The sequence below is a fragment of the Struthio camelus genome, chromosome 2 (assembly GCF_040807025.1).
Source record: "Struthio camelus isolate bStrCam1 chromosome 2, bStrCam1.hap1, whole genome shotgun sequence".
Classification (NCBI taxonomy): Eukaryota; Metazoa; Chordata; class Aves; order Struthioniformes; family Struthionidae; genus Struthio; species Struthio camelus.
Window position 1 is genome coordinate 68,740,125 of NC_090943.1, and position 22,050 is coordinate 68,762,174.

Sequence of the window (22,050 nt, forward strand, 5' to 3'; positions counted from 1 at the left end):
GGCCTGGCGCGGCCGTTTGCCGCGGGGGAGGGGGCGGCCGCGGGCTCTGCCGCGGCGGAGGCGGTTGAGGGGTGCGGGTAACGGCTGCCGCGGAGCCGTTGGTGGCGGAGGGGGGCGGCCGGGGCCTTTCTCTGCAGCCGGCGGCCGGTTTTTCACCGGTGTGAGCGGCAAGGGTCGGAAAAGTTGCTGGGATGCCTGCCGCCCGCGAGGCTGGGTGCCCTGAGAAGGAGAAGAGCGACGTCCGGGAGATGTCTGTATTCCCAGCTGCGCTAACGGTTTTTCTGTGGGGAGGGGAAACTTCTGCTTTGGGGCGGGGCGGGGGGAGACGATTTTTGCCGTCAAGGGGTTGTCACGTGAGAAACTTCAACCAGCAGCTACCGAAAGCCCCTCGATACTCACAAGTGCGGAGCCCCGGCTATCTCCCACTCTTATCTAGATGCCCTTTTTGAAAGAGTTTTGGCAGCGATGTACTTTGCTTTATCACTCCGCAAATATGCTCCTATTAAAAAAAAAAAAAAAGCAGCTTTTCAGTGTTTGATGTGTATTTTATTAATTCCCTAGGCCCCACTCATTTGCTAGATGTTCTTTTCCTTTGATCTCTTGGTAGCAGTGTTCATTTAGGAGATGTGTTTATCTGAGCGGGCCTCAATATCTTATCAGGGAATTTGAATAAATATAGTTATTTCTTATTTTCTAACACAGAGCAGCTGAGGGGTTTTAGAAATCGAAAAGCATGGAAGAAATTGAATTCTAGGCTGTCTTTTAATAGGTAGGACCTTTGCAGTAAGGTCAATAAATCCAGATATGCTAATAAAATGTTAATAATAACTACAATTAGAACTTCAGCTGACTTTATTTTTTTTAATTAACAGGACTTTTTCACTTAACTTATGAATATTTCACTTTTACTGGAGAATTTTTGGCTTTGCTGATATAGCTTTTGTGCAAACTACCTTTTTTGGGTCAAAGAACAGGGATGTCACACCACATCTATTTAAAACACAACCACTGTTCATCAGTCAACTGATGCTTGGCAGATGAAATATTCCATTCATTAATAGTAGGAAAAAACTGAGATGGGTCACTTTGGAACACAGGTAAGCAAAAATAATTTCAGAATGTTTATTGGGGGTAACCTGTTTTTATCATTTATAATAATTAAAACCATGCAAGTTTGCCCACTAAGGGACTACACTGCAGAGAAAGAGTGGCTTGCAAGGCAAAACGATGCTGTGTTCTCCTTCAGCATCTGTATAGCAAAAGGGAAATGTTCTAGGGAATTTTCTGCTGACTGTGGTTCGTGTCTGTCTCTTCCTAACCTTTGCAATGTTGCAATGGACCAAAACATTTGCACCAGGATATATGTGTGTGTGTATATAATTTTATTTTGGGGGGTGGTGGGGGGGTTATGAACAAGTGCCTGAGTGACTTGGTTGACAAGCACTAATGGTCACTGTACTAATTAATTAGTGATTGATGGAGTGCAAGGGATTCATTTTTATTCCTCTTCTCCCTTTCCCTGAAATGATTCTAATTTTTTTTTTCTTCTGGCCTTGAAACTAGGCTGTGCTATTCTCTTCTTTATGCCAGTTCACTGGTTTCTCTTTGCATTTTATATCTTCATCTTAAAAGAAGTGCACACTGTACTTCCCAGTGACACTCATATACAGTGTAGCGTGTTTCCTGTCAGTGTCTAAGTTAGAGTAAATGCCTCATGAGGCAGGAACTATGTTTCTCCTTATGTTACATGTTATGGTGCTGAATGTGCTAAGCCAATACAACTCTGGAAACAAAGGGGGAAATAACCAAGAATTCATGATCTGTAATTCATGGCTCTCTATGGGCCCAGTTCTGCAGAACACCCATAAAAAGTCAATATTTCTGTGCATCCCATGCTGGCAGGACCAAACCCTTAGAATCCACTAACTCTCAGCTGCCCCATACAATACTTAATTTATGGCATGGATGGGGTAAATTCACTTGCATTTCAAGGTAGAATACATTTGTCTCTACTTTTTCCTGGCTTCTGTTCACAAAAAGCACATTAACAAACCCATGTTACCAACTGCTTCCTGCTTCTGTTGTTCAGTGTTTTGTAGTTACCACGGCTGACCAACAAGCTGTAAATCTTGCCTAGTGTTTTATAACAAAGGAAAAAATAGAATGATTTGTGTTGACTTCTGGTCATCGTGTTTCATTATTGATTTAAAGCAGGGCAGCGAGAAAAGAATACAGTATGTCTACTGCTTTGCTGATTACCTAGCACAGTGGTGTTAGCAGTCAGTAGAGGGCAATAGAGAAATACGGTTTGTGATACCTAAAGGATTTGAAGCACTGATTATGTGTTTACAAAAAAGAAAAAGAAGAAAAGAAGAGCCAGGAGGATAGGTTGTTCAGTTTACTACTGGAGACCTGTCTGTAACAGACCACCAAGAAAACAAAATTTTCAAAGAGAGCATCTGTAGCATCTCTGAGTCTTTCCTTTTTTCTTCAGTGACGTCGGATAACTTAGCCAGAACTTATTGATGACTGCATGTTCAATGGACTCAAGAAGGTAATGGGAGATGCAAGAATGTACTCTTTTGAAGGAACAGAAGAGGAGGCATTTCAAAGATCCTGCAGGTGACTGAGGTGAGCAAACTAGCACCTTCTCTTTCGTGTGAGGTAGTAGATGTTCAGTCAGCTGTATCAAAGTCATGAACAAACTGAGTGATTGAAATTATTTGAGAATTTTGCTTTTTCAGGCATGCTAGTGCAAAAATAATTTTATCTTGGAAAAAAAATGGGTAGTGATGGTGTGGGGTAAGCATTTCTAAACATGCATTATTTTGGAGATGGGGTATGTTAAAATTGGTGATTTAAGTGCAATATTTTATATTGGAGCTATTGGAGACATGCTTATAATTGCACAAGGTTTCTGTATTGTAGTTTCCAGACTCTAGTTTACTGGGGAAATCTTTAAAGAAAATGAGATGATTATTGTTCCTTTGAGGGGATTTTTGCTAAGCTTTTGGACAAATACGACTTGTAGGTTTGGAGAAAATTATTAGGAAGTTTCAGATGCATGGTGGAAATGCTCTCAGATTTTGCAAATCTTTTATTGTTAGAAAGGTACTGAGAAGTGATAAGAAAGAATATAGCAGTAACAAAAAGAGTTAAGCCACAAAGATCAAAGGGCTGACAGAGGGATTGGAAAGCAGAAAAAAGCAAGAAACTAAATTAGGAAGTAAGCATATGAAACACTTTTCCATTGCCAAGATCTCAGCTGGTGTCACCATAACACTTGGAAAATACCCTCAGGATGCTAGGAACCATTAAAGCAATACAGATTATCAGAGGATAAACTTCCACTTCAGCAGCCATCAGTACCAGAAGTGACCAACAAGAAACACTTGGGAAATGAAAGATGAAGAATTGTCATTCCAGCGATATCACAGAGAAAGTGCAAGGATATCTAGAGGTCAGTCAGACACTACCAATCTGAGGCAGGGCAGGCTGATAAATAAAAGGGATAAAAGAATATTCTGAAAAATAACACTCGCTAGCTTCTTCTTTATTAGCTTTTAAAATCTGATGGTATGTTCCTCATGAGCCTGGATGTATTTTAAAAGTGATGTGATAGGTAAGGAAACAGCACAATGATTTGTCTGTGCTTTGTATGCCAAAATGTGCAAAAAATTAATATGATGATTGTTTACTCATTGCTGAGAACGCAGCTTCCTTGCAGCGTGTACCAGAGTGAAGTGAAAGATAACATATATAAAGTATGTCACTATTTTCCATGGGTGGGCAATATCTGTCTGACAGGGAAAGGGACTCACTGAATATCAGAATCCCCCTAATGCCGAAAGCTACAGGTTCCAGTTAAGTCTCTAATTTTTTTCCTTCCTTTTAGTCTGTTTCCAATGCTCTAGATTTTTTGCATACCTGTAAATCAATTCTTGCAACAGATAATAGAAATTAGAGTTGGTCTTGAACAAAAACCTCAGAGGAAGAAGTGTATCTTAAGTTTAAGGAAATTCATATTTGCATACCAATTCTTTAAAACAGTCTGTGGTGTAAATGTTTAGTTCTTTCTCTGAAATGTAAAGCTCTAGGAAAACCTGACAACAAACGCTTTCTTATAGATGATACCTATTTTCAGTGAAATGAACATGATTGGTTGGTGTTTGCTGAAGAATTTCCTTATGGGTCATATTGCTACAGATCTGGTTGTAGGAATTTTCATAGTGGAGAGCCACACAGTTCAGTGGCTGGGGCTGAGAAATGGGAGCTGCTGCTTGTTCAAGTCAAGGTTTTGCTTTGCCACTGTGTGACTGGGGTACACGTTTAAGCTCTTTATGGTCAATTTATCCAGTGGCAAACCTGGGATCTTGCCTAGACTAAGGGCTAGGCTTTGAATCACAGGCCGCAGATGTACAAGGACATCCTCTTTATGTAGAAGATATGAGAAAGGCCATAGTTTCGACACAGCATCCTTCAGTAAGCAGACAGAGATACTCCTATGCCAGTTCTGGATGCAAGTCCTCATTACCTTGACTCGAATTACTCCTCCATTTTCACTAGCAAAACAGGTGTCTGAAAACATTGAAATCTCAAGCTGAAGTTCCACCTATTTAAAAAAAAAAAAAAGTTAGTTAATGTGTTAATTGTCAAATAAGCCTGTTTTGCTTAATGAAATGTGAAATGGCACCTACTGTTAGGAAAATCAGTGTGCACGGGAGTTTGTCCCAAGCACTTAGGGTCATTTATTGCTGTGCTACAGTACAACCCAGGGCTGCTATTTCAGCCTCTTGCCAAAATAGGAATGTTTTGCTTTCTGATGAGTCATCTGGGTTTCAGTCAGATCCTTTAAGATTCCCCCACCCTGTTGTTCTTTGCTGTATAGTCTGGCCCCTGCTGTAGAAGCCTTGCTTTCCTGGCCTCTTCAGCCACTCTCAGCTCCGCTCCTTAATTAACTTGGAGGGAACTGCTGTTGAACCATTTTCTCTGGCATTGGGGCTGAATATGCAGCATTCCTAGCCTTTTCTGGCCTGGGGTTTAATGGAGCAGTGTTGACAACTGACCGGGAGTTTACCATGCAACTGTGCAAAATGTTACCTGCATCAAGCCAGAAAGGTCAACCAGAGGAGGAAGCTGTAGAGGTTCTCCATATTGGTTGTATATACTCACAAACAACACAGAAGAGCTGTACGCTTTATGGAAACACTTCTTTACTTCTCTGTCTCTTTTTTTTTTTTCTCTCTTCCTTCCACTTCCAGTGCAGAAAGTGGATATGGGAAGTTTAGGGGTTTTTTGCTAGTTTGTTTGTTTTAAATTTTGTTTACTTTCAGTTCTTTTCCTTTGAATTCTGAGCAGCCTGCTTTAAGGTGGCCTGTGTTGTGTGGGAGGTTGGACTATTTCTAAGATATTTTTTCCCCATAGGTGGTATTTTTGTGTATTTGAAAATGAGCCAGAGAATAAAAACAAGGTATTCACTGTGAAGAACTGTGACGCGGAGTAGATCTTTGCAGTTGCTGGTCTCAGTGTTTCTGGGTTTTCTCGGAAAATGCTTTGGCTAGCATGCTTAGGCTGCTTTAACAGAATACTATGATGCAGAAATTTAGTCTGCTGAGGGATAAACAGTTCTGAAGGCTGTACTCTCTGCTGCAATAGAGAAGTGACTTCTCACATCTGTTTATAATATCCAAAGTAGATCTCATATCTGAGAAGTAGCCATCTTTGCTGATTCCTCCAGTTTTATTCTTGATGAGGAGGGTGGCAAGAAGGGAAAGGAGTATTTATTGTTAAAGTGTGTGAAATAATATGAATTTGAAAGATTTGGATCAGTTTCTTAGCAATCAATTAATTTTGGCTTAGTTCATTCAAAATTAAACTCTTTGCCCAGCTGGCATCCTTGCTGAAACTGAGATCTTTAAAGCTATTTACAGCATCTAAAAACAAACGTCTCTTCTATTAACTTCAATCATAAAGCCCATTAAAGTGTGCAGAAGATCTGAGTCTTAGAGATGACAGTGATGTATATAATTTAGACACGAGAGAGAGAACAAAGAATCAGACTGATGCTTGGAGTGAACTTTAAGCCAGAATTTCACAGTCAAGTACAGGTGGGTGGTGCCGTGCTCTTTTGTCTGCCTCAAAACTGCTGAGGCACAGTGGTAGTGTAGCATATTTTATTTGCATTGGGAAGAGAGCACTTGAGTCTTCATTGTTTTAATGTGGCATTGCCACTAAAACTTATTTCTCTTTTAAAGGAAAAATTAAAATGGGGAGGATGCAACTACTTCATAAGTCTGAGGCAGCTATAGTAAAGGGGAAAAACTCCACGTGATAGTAATTTAATTAGACTGGAGTGTTAGTGGCATGACGGGTAACGGAAAACATAAAACTTCAGTGAAATTTGCATTGTAGCTGCATAATTCTTCAGTACTGAAAGGAGATACTTTTTCTAAAATTGTCCTACGTGCAAAGCCTGCATTCTTTATTGTGTTACTAAAGGGTGTTTCTATGGAAAATAAAACAGTAAGGGATAGGTGATTCAATAAAATAATTTGTGTAGCGCCCCAGAGTTCTCTGCTTTAGCATCCCAAGCCAGAAGAGGCTCAAAGCAGTTACATGTGCGTATGTTAAACAAAAATCAATGTCAGGGTTGTCATTAACTTAATACCCATTTGAAGAAGGGGAAGAGGCTTCATGCAGTCCCCAAATTCTTTTTAAAAGGCCTGTAGCCTCATGTTTTCATGTATTCTATGCATTACTAGTACATAAACCTAATGGCAGTGTTAGAGTATGGCTTGTCAAAGACTCTTGAAAGGTCACTTTGGCTCTCAGCAAGAAAAAGGTCTATTTGCCCTCTTCTGAAAAGTCATTTTTAAAGTGACTAGGGTATTGGCATGGCAGACATACCAAACTTTGCCCATTTATAAGGGGCTTAGTTTGTGTAAATGAACACTATTTTCATCCTTAAGCAATGTTTTCCTGATGAAAATATTCATGGATGTCTAGTATTTATGACACGATGGTGCATTTGATTTTTTGCTTTTAGAGAACTGTAGTCTGGATCAGAGCCACAAGTGAGGGAGACTTCTTTTGAACTATGCTTGAATCCAGAATTCAAGTTCAGATGAATTATAGAGTCAGGTGCAACATATGACTCAATGATTCTTGATCCTTTCCAAAGTTTGGAATCAGCATGACGCTTCAAGTCTATTTCCTGTGAAAATAAACGTTTTTCCTGGTTTGCTGTGGTAGTCCCACCTTTCCTGTTAAGCTACTCTGTGAATTCTCTGTATCCCCTTATTACTGTTAAGAAGAAAGAGCTGCTTTTCACAAGAGTCTGCATAAAAGATAAAACAGTGGAAAGCCTAAAGGAGTAAAGGGCCAGATAGAGATGTACTGGCAGGCCTCTGTAAAGAGGTTGTCACAGTGCCTGTTGGCTCTCTGCTGTCTTATTTGCTCTGCTGGTTAATCATTCGCTTGAGTGCCCAGGTACCATGGTGATGGACACCCCACCAGTGCCAGAGAGCAAGCATGCAGCATATTCAATGAAACATGGAAACCCAAAATAAATATGAATTTTGAAAATCTCCAGCATAGCCAATGATGCAGTTTCCTTTCCTCTCTAACAATACAAATTAACATGGTAGGACGTAGGCTCTGTACTCCCACTGTAGTTGATATCCACAGCTTTTTCATGAAAACATAATTTAGTCTAAAGGGCTTCAAGCTTCTTCCATATGCCGAGTATAGCTGCACAGAAAGGCCAATGCATAAATGTGCTAATGTAATGTTTGTTCCATTATCCCTGATATTAAAACCAGGGAAAGGACCTTGTAATGAGAGCTAAAACAATCTTTGGACTGTTAAGCTCTGATAGCTTGCTTTGTGACCTTTGTGAACCTAGGGATGTTAAGTGCAACTTTGGCCAGTAACTAAGATTAATGACTGTTGGAATGACAATCAGCAAGCCCTGGTGCATTGTTCTTTCCCCTCCAAAGCTGAAGCCTTTTGTCTGAGTAGCTCCTTTGCAACATCTCTGCTGTCCTTTCAGGTTTTGAGGTCTGAACCTCACAGAGACCTCTTTTGCTGGTATTACTTTTTATAGTACAGTGCTACTTATAGTTCCGTTTGAATATTTATGGTAGCAGCCTGTGGAAAGTTAGCACTGAGCAGTAGTTTTCCACAGAGGGTATTCCTGTGTTAGTATCCCTTAAAGATGGCTGTGCAGTGCATAGAAACAAATGTTACCTCTTTATCACGGCTGCATTATGAGTTTGCTCCTGTTTTCAGCATCTTGAATTGCTTCATGCTGCTGCTTTCTGAATACTGGTGCCTGGAGCAGGTTGAACTAGCATACTTGCAGTCTATGAACCCTGAGCACATGACATGCCCAGGAGACAGACTAACTCAGAGGAGTGACTCAGATAGAGCTAGATGCAAGGTATGCATTCACTCGAGCTGGATAATTGTTCCTCAAACTCCGCTGATCGTAAAAACTAGCTTTAACTTTTGTTGCAGCCCTCAGGAAATAGGAAGACATCCTTTCCCTCTTGTATTTCTCTCACATGATTAAAAAAAAAGTACCAAATATTTTTTTTCAGGCCTATCTTACCCACTGTTCTGTCAGCAATTAGCTCACCAACTGGTCTGGGCTAACTTCTCATTGATGTATGGTAAAAACACACAGCAAAGCTCCTCACCCAGACAGTGAGGCAGGGCTGCTGGTGCTGTTTGTTTGCCTAGTATGGGGTAGGAAGGACATTTGATGCATTGTTTGCTGTCTGAAGGCTGGAGATGCTTCCAAGCAGTATGAAGGCAAAGCAAAACCGTTTGAATCTCCCGTGTTACTGATACCTATATATATATGTATATGTATGTGTGTGTGTATATATATGTATATGTGTGTGTATATAAAATAATACTAAATATGAAAATCCTATTGAAACTTCTAAGCAAAGGGTGAGTGCTGTTTATGAGGCTTGTGGGTCAGGACAGAGGTTTCTGCTTCCTCCCTAGCCTCTTGAAGGTCGTTGTCTCCAAAGATCTGAGCCACTGTTCTTGCAGGGGTGGGGAAGAGGGGCCAGGACGTATGCCCTAAGGATTTCATTTACAGGCACTGGAAGTGGGATCCTGTCCTCTCCATCCTTTTGCGGTATGGGACTTTCCACCCCGACACATTCTGGTCCATAAACCTTCTGGGATCCACAGATTGTCAAAAAACGTATGAGTACAACAACTCTGCTCTCTCCTGGTATTTTACTGGGGAGAGAACAGCCCTTGAGGGGAATAGGGAAGGAGCATTGCTTGTCTCCTGTGCCTCTCCTGGCTTCTGGAAACAGGGCAGGTAGAATCATCCCTTTCCCAGGTGGAAGTGGTGCCCAGTGACAGGAGGAGAGGCAACAGGCACAAAAAATTTCTTTGCTGTGGAGGTGGTTGAGTCCTAGAGCAGGCTGCCCAGAGAAGTTGTGGAGTCTCCATCCTTGGAGATATTCAAAAGTTTTCTGGACAGGGTCCTGGGGAATGTGCTCTAGGTGACTGTGCTTGAGCAGGGGGTTTGGACTAGATGATCTCCAGAAGTCCCTTCTGACCTCAATCATTCTTTGATTCTGTGAAGGTGGGCCGGATTGCATAGGAAGGCACCGAACAGGGGGCAGGCTAATACTGAGAGTGTCAAAGCAGTACCTTAAGTTGACAATTCTGGTGCCTGTAGTACAATTGCAGTACTGGGCTGTGGTATCAGAATATGGACTCTTGCTATTGAGAAGACAAAAACCTATAGTGCAAAGTCTGTGGGTTTCCTTTAAAATCTGTGGGTTTTGTTGCTGAGCTGCTACTAGCCATGCAGACAATCCTTCCTGCCACTCATTTCCTCATTTCCATTATTCCATATTTTCTTTAGTATCCCTTTGAATTAAATCTGAGGAGTATTCATGGCAATCACAGGTACTATTCCTTTTTTTCCCCCCTCAGCTTTCCCTTCCCAAGAGTTTTCCATTTTGAAACCACCCTAGCAACATGTGCAAGGTGAGTCTGAGTTGAGGCATCTCCTCCTGTCAGCAGATCCATGCACTTGTGTTTTTTTTTTTTTTTTCCTATACACTATTGTGTGGAGCTTGGCAAGCCTTTGGAATGTCTCCTGGATGGGCAGCTCTGGGTTATCCACCAATTTTTGGTGAGCTGAACTGAAAATAAACATGAGCTTGGGACACTGAGCTCAGACTCAAACCTACCCTTTCGCAGTGTGGACCTAGAACTGGGATTTTTAATTTGGCCCTTTATAGATTATGATCCAGCTACAGAATTAGGTTTTGAATCTGAATGGCATTCAGATTCTATTGTATTCGTGTATATACCCTACCTTAGTATTTGTAGTGTATCTAGATCCTGATGCGCATTTCTATCACATTTTTCTAGTCACATTTTTCTTTTTATCTACAGTAAGAGCTGTGCTTCTGCTGCTTCTACTGTGTTTGACACCTTCTGATGGTAACAGTGTCTGTGGATGTAGAAACACAGCAAACATTCAGATATGAGGGTCGGATATATGAGTCCATTTCTAATCAGTTTTAACCTCTATTGGAACAGAACAGAAAATAGGTTTATGTAGGTTGCATAACTTAAGCCATTGTCTGTTCACTTTTAGAAAAGCGGATCCATGATTTTCTGTCCTCAAACACATAGTGGTTTCAACTTAAGACAGTCAGGCCCAAATCCAAAATGAGTTCAAGTGTTCCAGATATCTAATTAACAACAGGCATTGGTATACCTGGAATTAAATGGAATTAAATTCCTTTGAGGAAAGGGCAAATGAGGAATTAAGAAAAAAAAGGTAGTATTGTTTTTAATTCTTCAGCGTCTCTGCTGTCTTCTAGTCCTTTTCACAGGTGTTAAGTTTTGTAAAATTTGTTAAAAAAGTAATCTTTTAAAGATCAATTTAAGAAACTAATATGCAATCCCGACTTCAGAAAACCTGCAGAATCTTAGTTTCTGAAGGCAGCTGTATTTTCTGACACCATCGTACATTCATGACTAAGAGGAAACTCCATTATTTCACTGGATTGCTAGAGAAGTAGATTTGAATTTCACTTCATGCGTTCTTATCCTGATGGGCTGACTTTGAAACATTCAGCTTCAAAGAGAATGAAGGTGAGTGTGTTCATATGGAACAGATTGATTTCCTGGAAAAAGCCTCCATTGAGATAAACTTCCAGAAAAATACCATGCGACTGTCAGGAGATGAAGTACCTCTATTGTTGTGAACCTTTGCTGGTCCCGCTGAAGTTGATGGGACTTTGAGAAGGGGCTTCATTTGATACTAGAGCTTTGGTTATAGACTTGTGTGAGTGTTGAAGGTGAAGGCAGTGATCATAAATGAAGTGTCAGCTTCTCAGCGATGAACTGATGTTCTTTTTGGCTTGCGTTCAATGTGCTTTGAATGAGAAGTCTTGATTTGTATAAAGTGTTTCTGAACTATTATTGTATGGATATTAAGCTAATCTACTGCTATCGTTTGTAGAGCCACCAAAGAAACAAGGGAAAAAAAAAGCATACTGGCATTGCAGGTGGGTAGTCTGACAGCTCCTGTTCAAACTGTTGCCAGTCCTGGTTCATGGATCAGCCAACAGCTGTCTCCTGAATTGTGTTTGCACCTGTTTCCTCTTCTGGAGTAAACAGTCTCATCTGAAAGGAGCATTGACAAAGGCCACAGTTGAGTTGTACACCCAGCCTGGCCCACTGATATGAAGGAAATAGCATTTTCTTGGTGCTTGCAGAATGAAAGTGGCAGCTGTTACCATGGAAATAGTCAATTTCTGAAAGGAGAAGTTTTGAGGAGGCTGATCCTCACCACTAATATAAGAGATTACAGTAAGGACAAAAGGTTAAAGTTGGAGATGTGCTAATTGGGTGCTGACTGTTTCTCTGGTAATGCAAGGATGGATAGAAAGGAATTCTGTGTTTGATAAAATGGCATTGTCCTGGTTAATCCCTTGAACCTATTGTTTTGGATATAGAACACTGATTGGATTCGTCCTCAGTATAAATCCACTGATGTGAGTTAGAATAGGTATAAATTTAGCAGCATGGCCTGGGAAGATTCTCTGAAATACTGCCCTAAGAGGTATTTAAAGGGTTAATTTTTTCACAGTCCTTTTCAGATGCATATTCCCAGGTTTGCTTTGTATTTTGCAAGTACTGCTGTCCTCTCTGTCCTTTTCTCTCTGCTCTACACACTTTCTGAGGTGCAGAAATTACTGTCATTCTTCAAATTTCTGCTTAAACATGCTAAACATTTTATCACCAAATAGGAGAAAAGGCTTCATTTCCCCTGCACTTCCTCTGTTGACTGACTGTGCCAGGACAAAGTAGATAATATAGTAAAGTCATCTACAGACAGGAATGTTTGGGCCAGATCCTCTCTGCTCATAGGAAGTTTGGGCCAGGTCTTTACTGACTTCAGGAGAGACACACTTCTGTAAGAGCTGAAAATATGGCAACATGCTATTTCTGTTGAATTTCTAGAGCATTTCAGAACCATCTGACCAGCTAATAACAATTTTAAAACACTTTCACATTTCGGCCTGGATTATTTCACAAAAGTCTTAAATAGTCTTAACTAAGACTCCCATTGATTACCTGTGTGGTGAGCTCTAGCTTTTCAAATAACCTTGGGCTCTACATTGTTTTAATTATTTATTTTCACTTGCAAGTAGCCTATATATCACAAAAGCCTTTATCTGTGTAATTAGTTTTACATGGATTTTGTAATGAGGACAGATTCTGAAAAGCTTACTTACTGCTAGGACCCTTCTTTAAACCTGAATGAATCTGTCGTGTATTTACTGCTCTTTTTTCCCTCAAACTAGTGTTACTCTTTAACTTAAATAGCTCTTCTCCCACCTGAAGGTCTCTTCCTTGAGGCATTTCTAGGCAGCAATTATATCCTTACTTAACTTTTGTTTTGCTAGGCTGAACAGCTGACCTCTTTTAGTGACTTTGGATGGGGGATTGCTGTTCTCTTGCTCATTTTATGGAAAAGTGCAGAAAGGGGCTTCTGTCTGAGTTCACCTTTCCTGAAAATAGACAGGATTCCAGGATTCCATATGACCTTGCTTTGGACAAGGTCACTGATGTCTCCTAGATTCTACTCAAAATCTCTGTCCTCATATCCTATGGTTGCACTTGCCTCTTTCATTGAAGCATCATGTTAGCAGTTCAGTCATCCTCTGGCTGGCAACTACTCAGTCTTCATTAGTTTCCAGATGGTGAACTCACAGCTCACATTTGAACTTTCTGCATGCGACCTTGCTGATTACCCCATTTCTGTAGCTCCTATCTTCAGCAAGCTGTTCTATTTGTATAATCCTACTCTTCTGTATTGGCAGTACTTCCCAATTCTGCGGCATCATGTTCTTGTCTTTTGTACCTGGATCACAGTGATCAAGAGCTATGAAAGGACAGTAAGTAAGTGCCGAGAGTGGTCCTAAAGATCCTCACTGTTAATGAACATGATGATGGTTTTCAGCACCACTTACCTGTTATTACCCTTAGCTGTTTTTTAACCACCAAATAGTCTTCTCCTTAACTCTCAGATTTCTTAATAATGTCTGACACTGTGTAAAATGTTTTCCTGAAGTCCCAAAAGATGATATCTACTACATTTCCTCTGTTTAGAAAATCACTTACTTCATCTAAGAAAACTATATGGCGAGTATGGTCTTCCTTTGGCAAACTTGTGTTGCATTTTATCACACTCTTTATCTCCTTGCCTTTACATATTGTCTTCCTCAAAATGTGTTTTAAAGCCTTGCATACTAATAAGGTCAAATTAAATAGCTTGGCATTTCCCAACTACCTTATCCTTCTCCCCCTCCCCCCCCCCCCACTTTAAGTGAAGAAACTATATTTGCTATTCTTCAGTTTCAATCCCAACTTGATAGTGCTGTTAAAAATACCTGCCATTGGATCAGCAGTTCATATGTCAGATTTTTTTTTTTTAGAAGTCAGAGTTGGTGACCAGACCTCAAGCTTGAATACCTTTAACTTTTTGAGTTGAGCTTTCATGTTAGCTGTGGTAATATCTATTCACATAACCACGTTCTCATTATCCACCTTATCTTTGTCTTTGAATTCAACATCATACCTTTTATTGAAAACTATGGTAAAACACTCATTCAATTCAGAGACTTTCCTTGTGTTATCTTTAGTTTCTACTCCATCCTTTCTGCACAGTGGCACAACACTTTTCCCTCTCATCTTTTTTTGTTTATATTACTGAAAAGCCTTTTACTATTTGTTTTTACATCCTTTGCAAGATCTAACTCTGTTGGGTTCTTGATAGTTCAGACTTTCTTTGTACTTCCTGACCTCTGAGATATATTTTTAGTTTGCAAATAGTCCCTTTGGCATTCTGTGTGGACTCTGCTTATTTCCAGTACCTACTTCTTGAAATGGTTATTCATTCAGATTAGGCCTGGCATCTCCTCTTATGAGGTCCTGCTAGTTGCTGGTAGCAGTTTTGTAAAACCTACTTATTCAATTTACTATACCTTTTCTATATTACTGAATAGGCATAGCTTGAGAAAGCTTATATGCCCTTTTTATCAATGTTTTACAATGCTTTACTATGCTAGTGCAATTTTTAGGTTCCTATGCCTACTTTGTTTCTTTCTCACTTAGATAATCCTATTAATGTCACAACCAGAGTTGCTAAGATTATTTGTGTGAGAAAGGGTTGCAGATCAGGCTCTATGTTCCTTAAGGTACTTTCATCAGGTGCAGCATTTCTTTTTTAGCAGAACTGCAAATGCCTGTTAAGAGATGCACATGCAGTGTCAAAATTGTGGGATATTTTGAAAGATCAGACTACTTGGAAATGGTTCCAGTGAAGGGTGCAGGGATTTGTGTGTCCACGTATCTACTATTTCTCTAATAGATTTTAGGCACTTGACTCAGGTTTAATTTCTGTCTTTTTATAGTATTATTAGATTTTTCTTTTGCCACTCCGGTGATTTGCAAATGTACAAGAACTGTACTGTGTGCTCAGAAAAAATGGACTTTCACGGAACTAATTTATTATATGCAGAAAGATTCTCACTAACTACTTACTGCTTGGATTTTGTCAGGTCCAAAAATGTATCATAGCTGTGCTGTATTAACACTGGAAAAGCATAGTCAGCAGCAGACTGTGCTCCAAAGAGCTTGCAATTGAAATAGATGAAATACACTCAGGGCCAAAGTAAACAAGCATTTTTACAGTCCCTGTGAAACAGGGGAAACAAGCCCCAAGCCACAAAGTCACACATCTAGGGCATGACCCGTAGCTGAACTCTGTCTCCTTGACTCCTCGATCTCGATTGCAAGATGATTTTTCCTAGTTCTACTCACTACAGTCATTAACAGGAATAGAAAATTTCAGTATGGTTCTGTGAATGAAGAGAGACAAATTTTCCATTATTTTCCTGCTGTTTCACTTACTTTAATAATCTTTCTCTATAGGACAAAGTAGTTGGTAGAAAGAAAGAGTGATGTGTTCCCCATTGGTGTTGCATTGCATTTTTAGCCAATCTAGTGGAGTAATATACGTTAACTATTAATTCAGATAAGTGGATGGTTGGATCAAAACCTAGTCTGGCTATTAATCTCTAAATTTTGAGCGGTAGGTATGTAGTGACTAAAGAAAAGTAGATAACAATACAGAAAAGCTATATGAAAAGCTTCTGTGTACTACACTGACCCTACTCATAACTAGTATTACACACTTCTGAGAACATATTAAGAAGGCTTGAAGACATCTAGATTTTCAGATTAGCTGGTGATCTGCATAAATGTGACCTGAATTATGACTCTCCTGTGGTTTCTTAGGAATCCTTTTTCCATTGTAAATAAATCATGAATTATATTTAAAAATCATGAGCTAATGAAAAAAAATTTTAAAAAAATCTGTTGGACTTAGTTATTTTGAATAGTGTCAGTTTTTTGTGGGGATGAAAAAAAAAAAAAATCCAAATCTCTTCCTTGTATAAATACATCCATTTACTTAGCTGGAATGCCACTCCTGTGTGTCAGTAAGATTCAGGAGAGATTAATAAGGAATTTGTATGTGATTCAGTACTTGCCACTGTGTAACTTCACAGCAAGGCAGCATCCAGGGTTGTATGAAAGAAAAGGAAGCAGAATTTTGTTTTTAAAGACTGTCATCTCATGTACGTACAAAGCTGTTACTTCCCTCTCTGGCAGCAAAACTACCAGGGACATTTTTGAAAAGATTTACCTGGTGTATTTACCAAAGAAACAGCAACAAATTTCATAGAAGTGTGCACAGAAGTGTTTTTAAGGCATTTCAGAGAAATTCTGATCAAAATGGTATTCAAGCTATGAATACCTACAGAAGAATTCTCAGGTACCAGCACCGTGTTGTAAAGAATGCTACGGCAGGATTCCCACTGGCACCGATGTTGCAGCTACTCGCATAACAAGTCTTGTGCTCAATAATTTATCTCAACAGGAAAAAAAAATTCAAATCATTTTACCACTGGAAGTGATTTTTTTCTCCTACTCTGTTCTAAAATACCTATCATGGATCTTTATTCTGTTCTCTAGTTCTAGCTGATTACTTTTTGTCAGGGGAAAAGGGTAGTACTCAAACAATTAGAAAGAATCTTTTCCATCAGACACGCGGAGGAATGTGGAAACAGGGCTGGTAAACAACTCTCTGTAATGGAGAACTGCCCCTTCTAGAATACGTGCTGGCTTTCTGAGCAAGATTTTCAGAAACCTTAGGTTTTATACACCTACATGAAACTTCTCAGGAAAACAATTTTACCACTTCAAGGACACACCTTCTATTAACACCCTATTAGAGTGATGGATATAGATTTTAAAATCCTGAGAGGGAAAAGTAACTGGTGATTTTCAAAAGTGTAAAGTGTACAGGTCACTAGTTTGAAGTAAATTGGTAAGTGGTTACCAGTTTTGAGAAACATATCATTTCTCTTAATGGTTATTTGTTTAAAAATAATGCATATTTGTGACTTGGCTTATATGTCTATGTTGATTTTTCTTGGCTGCAGAGAAAGAGCTACGATATAAATAACATGGCATAGGTATTTACTCAGCAGTCTCTCCAAACAAACTGACCTGATTAAGGTGAAAGTTTTTCATTCCAGCAATTTTCTGTTGGTGCATTAGGGATTTGTAGTGAAAGGCATGTTCTTTTTGCAGATTTACTTTATTAAAAAACAAAAACATATCAAATCCCAAATACTTTAAACAAAATCAAATTACTTTTAATTCAAAAAAGGCTCCATAGTACCTTCTTGGTTTTATAATTTAGTTGCTTCTTTCTCCTACTGTCTTTAGAGGCCCGTTTCCCTGTCTGGACCTAATCTCCCATGACGTGCTACTATTTCTGCTTTATGGCTATGGACACAGCCTCTTCTCTGATGAATCAAGGGAAGTACAGTGTAGAAATATAGCTTCACAAGGGAATGAAAGTATGAGTCATTCCAACTTTAATATCTGTGAGGGTCAAAAGCTTATACCTAAACCTCCCCTGGAAAATTGAATTCTCCTCTGGAAAGAAAAAACACAATTCTTAATTACCTCTAGACCTGTTTTTCATTTACTATTGAATAAATATGTTGACTTCAGTAGAATTAGTTCAAAGGAAGTAAGTTTAGAATTTCAGCTATGTAGAAAGCTAACGATGCCTGAGAAAGGTTCAGTCTGAAGTTTGCATGCAGTCTGAAGTTTGCATGCAAATGACTGGATCTGACAGGAGAAAGAGAGGGTTAACAGAGTTGAAAGCATGTTGGGGCTATTGGTATTCCTAACCGATACTGAATCTGTACAAATAATTTTTTTATTGGTGGCTCTATTAATCCTTTCTCTTAGTTCATAGCATTTGATACAAAAAGCATTATTACACAAGTGTTATGCATGTAGCATGGCCCATACAACTGAAATCCAGCTGTGAACTGTAGTATCAACTTGATGTCAATTACTGTCTGTGGCTCTAGCACAGGTATCTTTAAGCATCAAACAACAAGCACAAAGTGTATTTCAAAGTCTAAAATCCAGCCACCTGACTGAAAGCTCTCCAATTTGGATAGAATATTCTCCGCTTGGATGGCTTAATCAATGCTTTGTCTTTACTTCATCAGCATAAAAAAATACAAAAAATAAAGCTTCTCTATCAAGAAATTGCTTGCTGTTTCCAAGCTGGCCACAGAAGTCTGTATTAGTCATCTTTACTGAGTCGCTAAATCTTTATGCCTCCCTCTCTTTGGAGAGTCATTAAGCTTAGAAGAAGCGTAAGCCTCTGCAGACATATCAAAACTGTTGGACAGCAGCTTGTTGAAAACTTCTGCATTATGGATTGTCCTCATTGACTGGGAATAAATTAGTGCCAGTTCCAGTATTTTCAACACAAGTTGCAAAGATACTTATACATCATAATTGAACCTTTAGGCTGGTGCTGGCACAGGTATTTAATAAATCTAGGCTCTTCCAACTTTTCTTTTTATTAACCTGAAATCTTTTGTAGAGGCTGTATATTAATTAGAAATCTGAGTAACTGTTATTCAATATAACTGCAAGGCTGTTGAGGAAACTGATTTTCAAAAAGGCTGTTCACACACATCCTCACTGGCTTCAGCTCAAATGGACAGTGATCAGTGCTTCTAAAACTCACACTTGTACAGGGTATGGCACAGCTCTGCTCTGCAGTTAACATCCAGCCTTGCAGGAAACCGTTAACCACAAGCCAGCACTGCAAACCAAATGTTCAGACCAAACGGTTAGCCAGTGTTTCATGTCCACACACATGCAGCAAACGGGTAGTGTACCCACACCTACACCCACCGTGGCTTCCATTGATTGACCTTTGGTGAGTCACACTGTGACAATTTAAGCCTTGCTGCCCTGCCCTTTGCTGGAAATCAATGCTGTAGCCACAGAGGTGGCAGAGTGTGTCCCAGCTGTACCCTGGTGTTTTGTCTGCTTTACGATGTTGGCCTATGGGTAAGCAGCAGGTGCATGTTTCAGCTGACGTGGGTGCTGGCAAAGGGGCAGGTACGGGCATCCTATTAAAAATCACTGTGCCAGAATTCATTTGAGCTCATTCATGAGAACCCCTCATCCCTTTGGTGAGTGCAGGTGGAGGAGAGGGGAACAACCAACCTCCCACCTGTATTTCAGGGGCATAAGTCCCTATCAGGAAAAGGGGTGGGAGTAATCCCTGCCCACAGGAAGAGCTGTTTGCTCTCTGCCTTTTCAGATGCTATCCAAGGGTATGAGCTATGTCTTTCCCTTCATCTCCTGCCTGTGATCTCAGGCAGGCTATCATCTTCTCCTATAAGGTTGTCAAGGCTCAGGAGCACAGATATGGGTCCAAGTTCTGCCAGAATAGGACCTGACATCTTAATAGCGTCAGAAAGAATTGGGCTCTAATATCCAAGGGCAGATTTTAGATCATTTTTTTGAAGTCTACACTCCAAGTTAAATCATTTTGTTGTCAATCAATTCTTAGAGAAGAATTACATCTCTATGTGCTGTCTTGTATGTTATAAATACAATTTGAGTATAATATATTTGTTATACTTTGAACTTTAAGTATTTCTGTGATTTTTCTGGAGGGCTTCCTTTAAAAAAATATGTAAGCTACTGACCAAGAATGTAGAAATGATTTGGCAATTTTATTTGGAATAATGGAAAAAGTCCAAAGAAAAAAAATTCATGGTCTACTTGAGACAATTTATAAGGAAGAAAAAATAGGGGGGAAAATCATCAAATAAATGACTCACTTCATATAATTCACCTCAGTCTAATTGGTGACTCTCAGATTCTGAGCATTTCTTAATCTGATTTGCAGGTAATGATCTGCTGCCAGAATAAATAAATCTTAGAAAGTGCCAGCACAGCTCAACCATTTGCTGTGATCACTCCCACATAAGAAACCTCTATCATCATTGTCTGTCTTCAGGTGTCTTCTCTAGTGTGGTAAGTTTTCAAATGTATGATCTCCTTCTGTGTCAGGAGATTTAGAAAGTAGGAGCGAGGCAAGAACTGAAAGGTCTAGCTCCACTCCTAGATTTTACTGGCAGAACTGGAAGCTCTAGTCAATAAAGCTAGTCATAGGCATGTTAAACGCATGTAAGGTTCGGTAAGGCTGTGGAGTGTAGTAAACACCACAGAACTAAATTACAGTTGTAACTGAACTGTAGTTCGTATTTCCTTCATTCCTATGAAGCGGACAACATTTAGAGTTTAAAATTTCTCTACTTGTTGTATTATCTGAAATTAATTTTTTATATACTTGCAACTGTAGTTGCAACTTAGTTCTTTCAAAATGATGTCAGTCTCTAAATCATTATCTGGTACTAAAAACAACTAACAGAAATCCATGTATAGCTCCTACAGCTCACCTTTGGAATGAAGACCTAATTACTTCTTACTGAATTTGATCCAAAGTTCATTGAAGCAATTTGGAATCTTTCCATTAAAGTTATTTGGATTTAGATCAAAGTTCTTTTCCAAACACTGGTTTAGCAACACAGAGTAGCAGGCAGTCACCCTGTCATCCACCAGCATTGCCCACAGACTGTGTATGTTTTGTGTATTTGGTATTCTATTTGACATTGTTTCTGGAAAAGATGTCGCCTAAGCTGATGATGTCCCTGTGGTCATGTAGAGCATATGGAACAAACTTTCTGCCCTGAATACCTATTTATTTGGCAGTCACCAAAGTCTGCAGGTTCCACTCATTCCAGCTTCATTGTTGGAGTTTTCATGGGAAGTGTCAACATTAACAAGATTTTAAACTGCAGGTAAATATAGAACATCATTTGATTCTGGCAAAGAACTGTTTGCCTCAGCACTTGTGAGATAATGTAGAGTAACCAGCAAATCATTGATGAATCTGTAATACACCACCATTCCCTGGAGTGCTGAGGCAAAATTGTGGTGAAGAAGAAGGAAAGACACCAAAAGTGATTAAATACAGTGATAGATCTGGACCTTGGGAGACCTCCAGGAATACCCTTCTTTAAAAAAAAAAAAAAAAAAAAAAAAAAGAAAGAAAAAAGAAAAAGAGAGAGAGAGAAAAAAAAAGTGGGGTACAGAATTATTTGCTTAATGCTTTTATTCTGGTTTAATAAAAGCTATAAGGAACCCCCAGGTGCTGTATCTTTTCTGAACCTTAACTCATCTGGATTCATCCTTGAAGTTACTGTAGTTTTATGCTTATGGTAATGCTGTTGACTTGTCACTCTCCACTAGTTTCCAGTGAAACTCTATTGCAAATTCTGTCAGACCATTAACCCTTACTGCTACTGAATGCCTTATTTGCTTTTGCTGTCCATAGAGATAATTAATAAATATATCATTAAGTCTCTTTAATAGATCTAAGTATTTCGTCTTTCTTTGTACGTTTAAAAATATGGTCATTTCTCTAACCGTACCCAGCAATACTTAAAAGGGGGTTAGAGAACTTCAGTGGAGCTACCTTAGTGTTAAAATGTTATGACACATCTGTGAACATGGGCAGTTAACCTTAGAATAGCATCTCAGTGGATGCTTACCTGCTCCTTATCTGTTTAGTCTTGTGTGTGACTGTCATGGTTCAATTGTAAATCCAGTGGAGTCAGTGCAAGTCCTTCCATAGTGAGGGCTGGGACTTGTGGTTAAGATGACTGCACTGGGGAGATCTCTGCTCAGTTTCCATTTCTGTTAATTTGCTCTGTGAACGTGGGCAAGTCACTCATTGTATGACCTTGGGGCAGTCATAATAGGGGTGACAGAGCTTCTTTCCTAGGCCCTGCCTGCGTGGATGGTCTGCTTTACGAGAGGGCTATATGTCTTGCTATATTTCTTTGCCTAAGAAGTAGCGTTCTAATTCCATTTGGTGTCCCTGGTTACTTAAAATAACAAATTTAACTTTGCCAATTTCAAATAATGACATCAAGATGAAAAAAAAAGCTCCACATCCCATTAGTAATCCCTAGAGTATTCCACTCCCTTTGCAAATTTATTTTGGAGACTAAGCAAGGTTAT

General features: G+C 39.4%; 1 long non-coding RNA gene across 1 annotated transcript; it reads left to right on the forward strand.

Moving 5' to 3' along the window:
* The first annotated feature begins 3 nt into the window (after window positions 1-3).
* On the forward strand, window positions 4-21,400 carry LOC104139205 (uncharacterized). Its single transcript, XR_011139806.1, has 4 exons — window positions 4-250; window positions 873-1,097; window positions 2,495-2,631; window positions 19,871-21,400. It is a non-coding gene; the product is annotated as an uncharacterized lncRNA (long non-coding RNA).
* The last annotated feature ends 650 nt before the right edge of the window (window positions 21,401-22,050 follow it).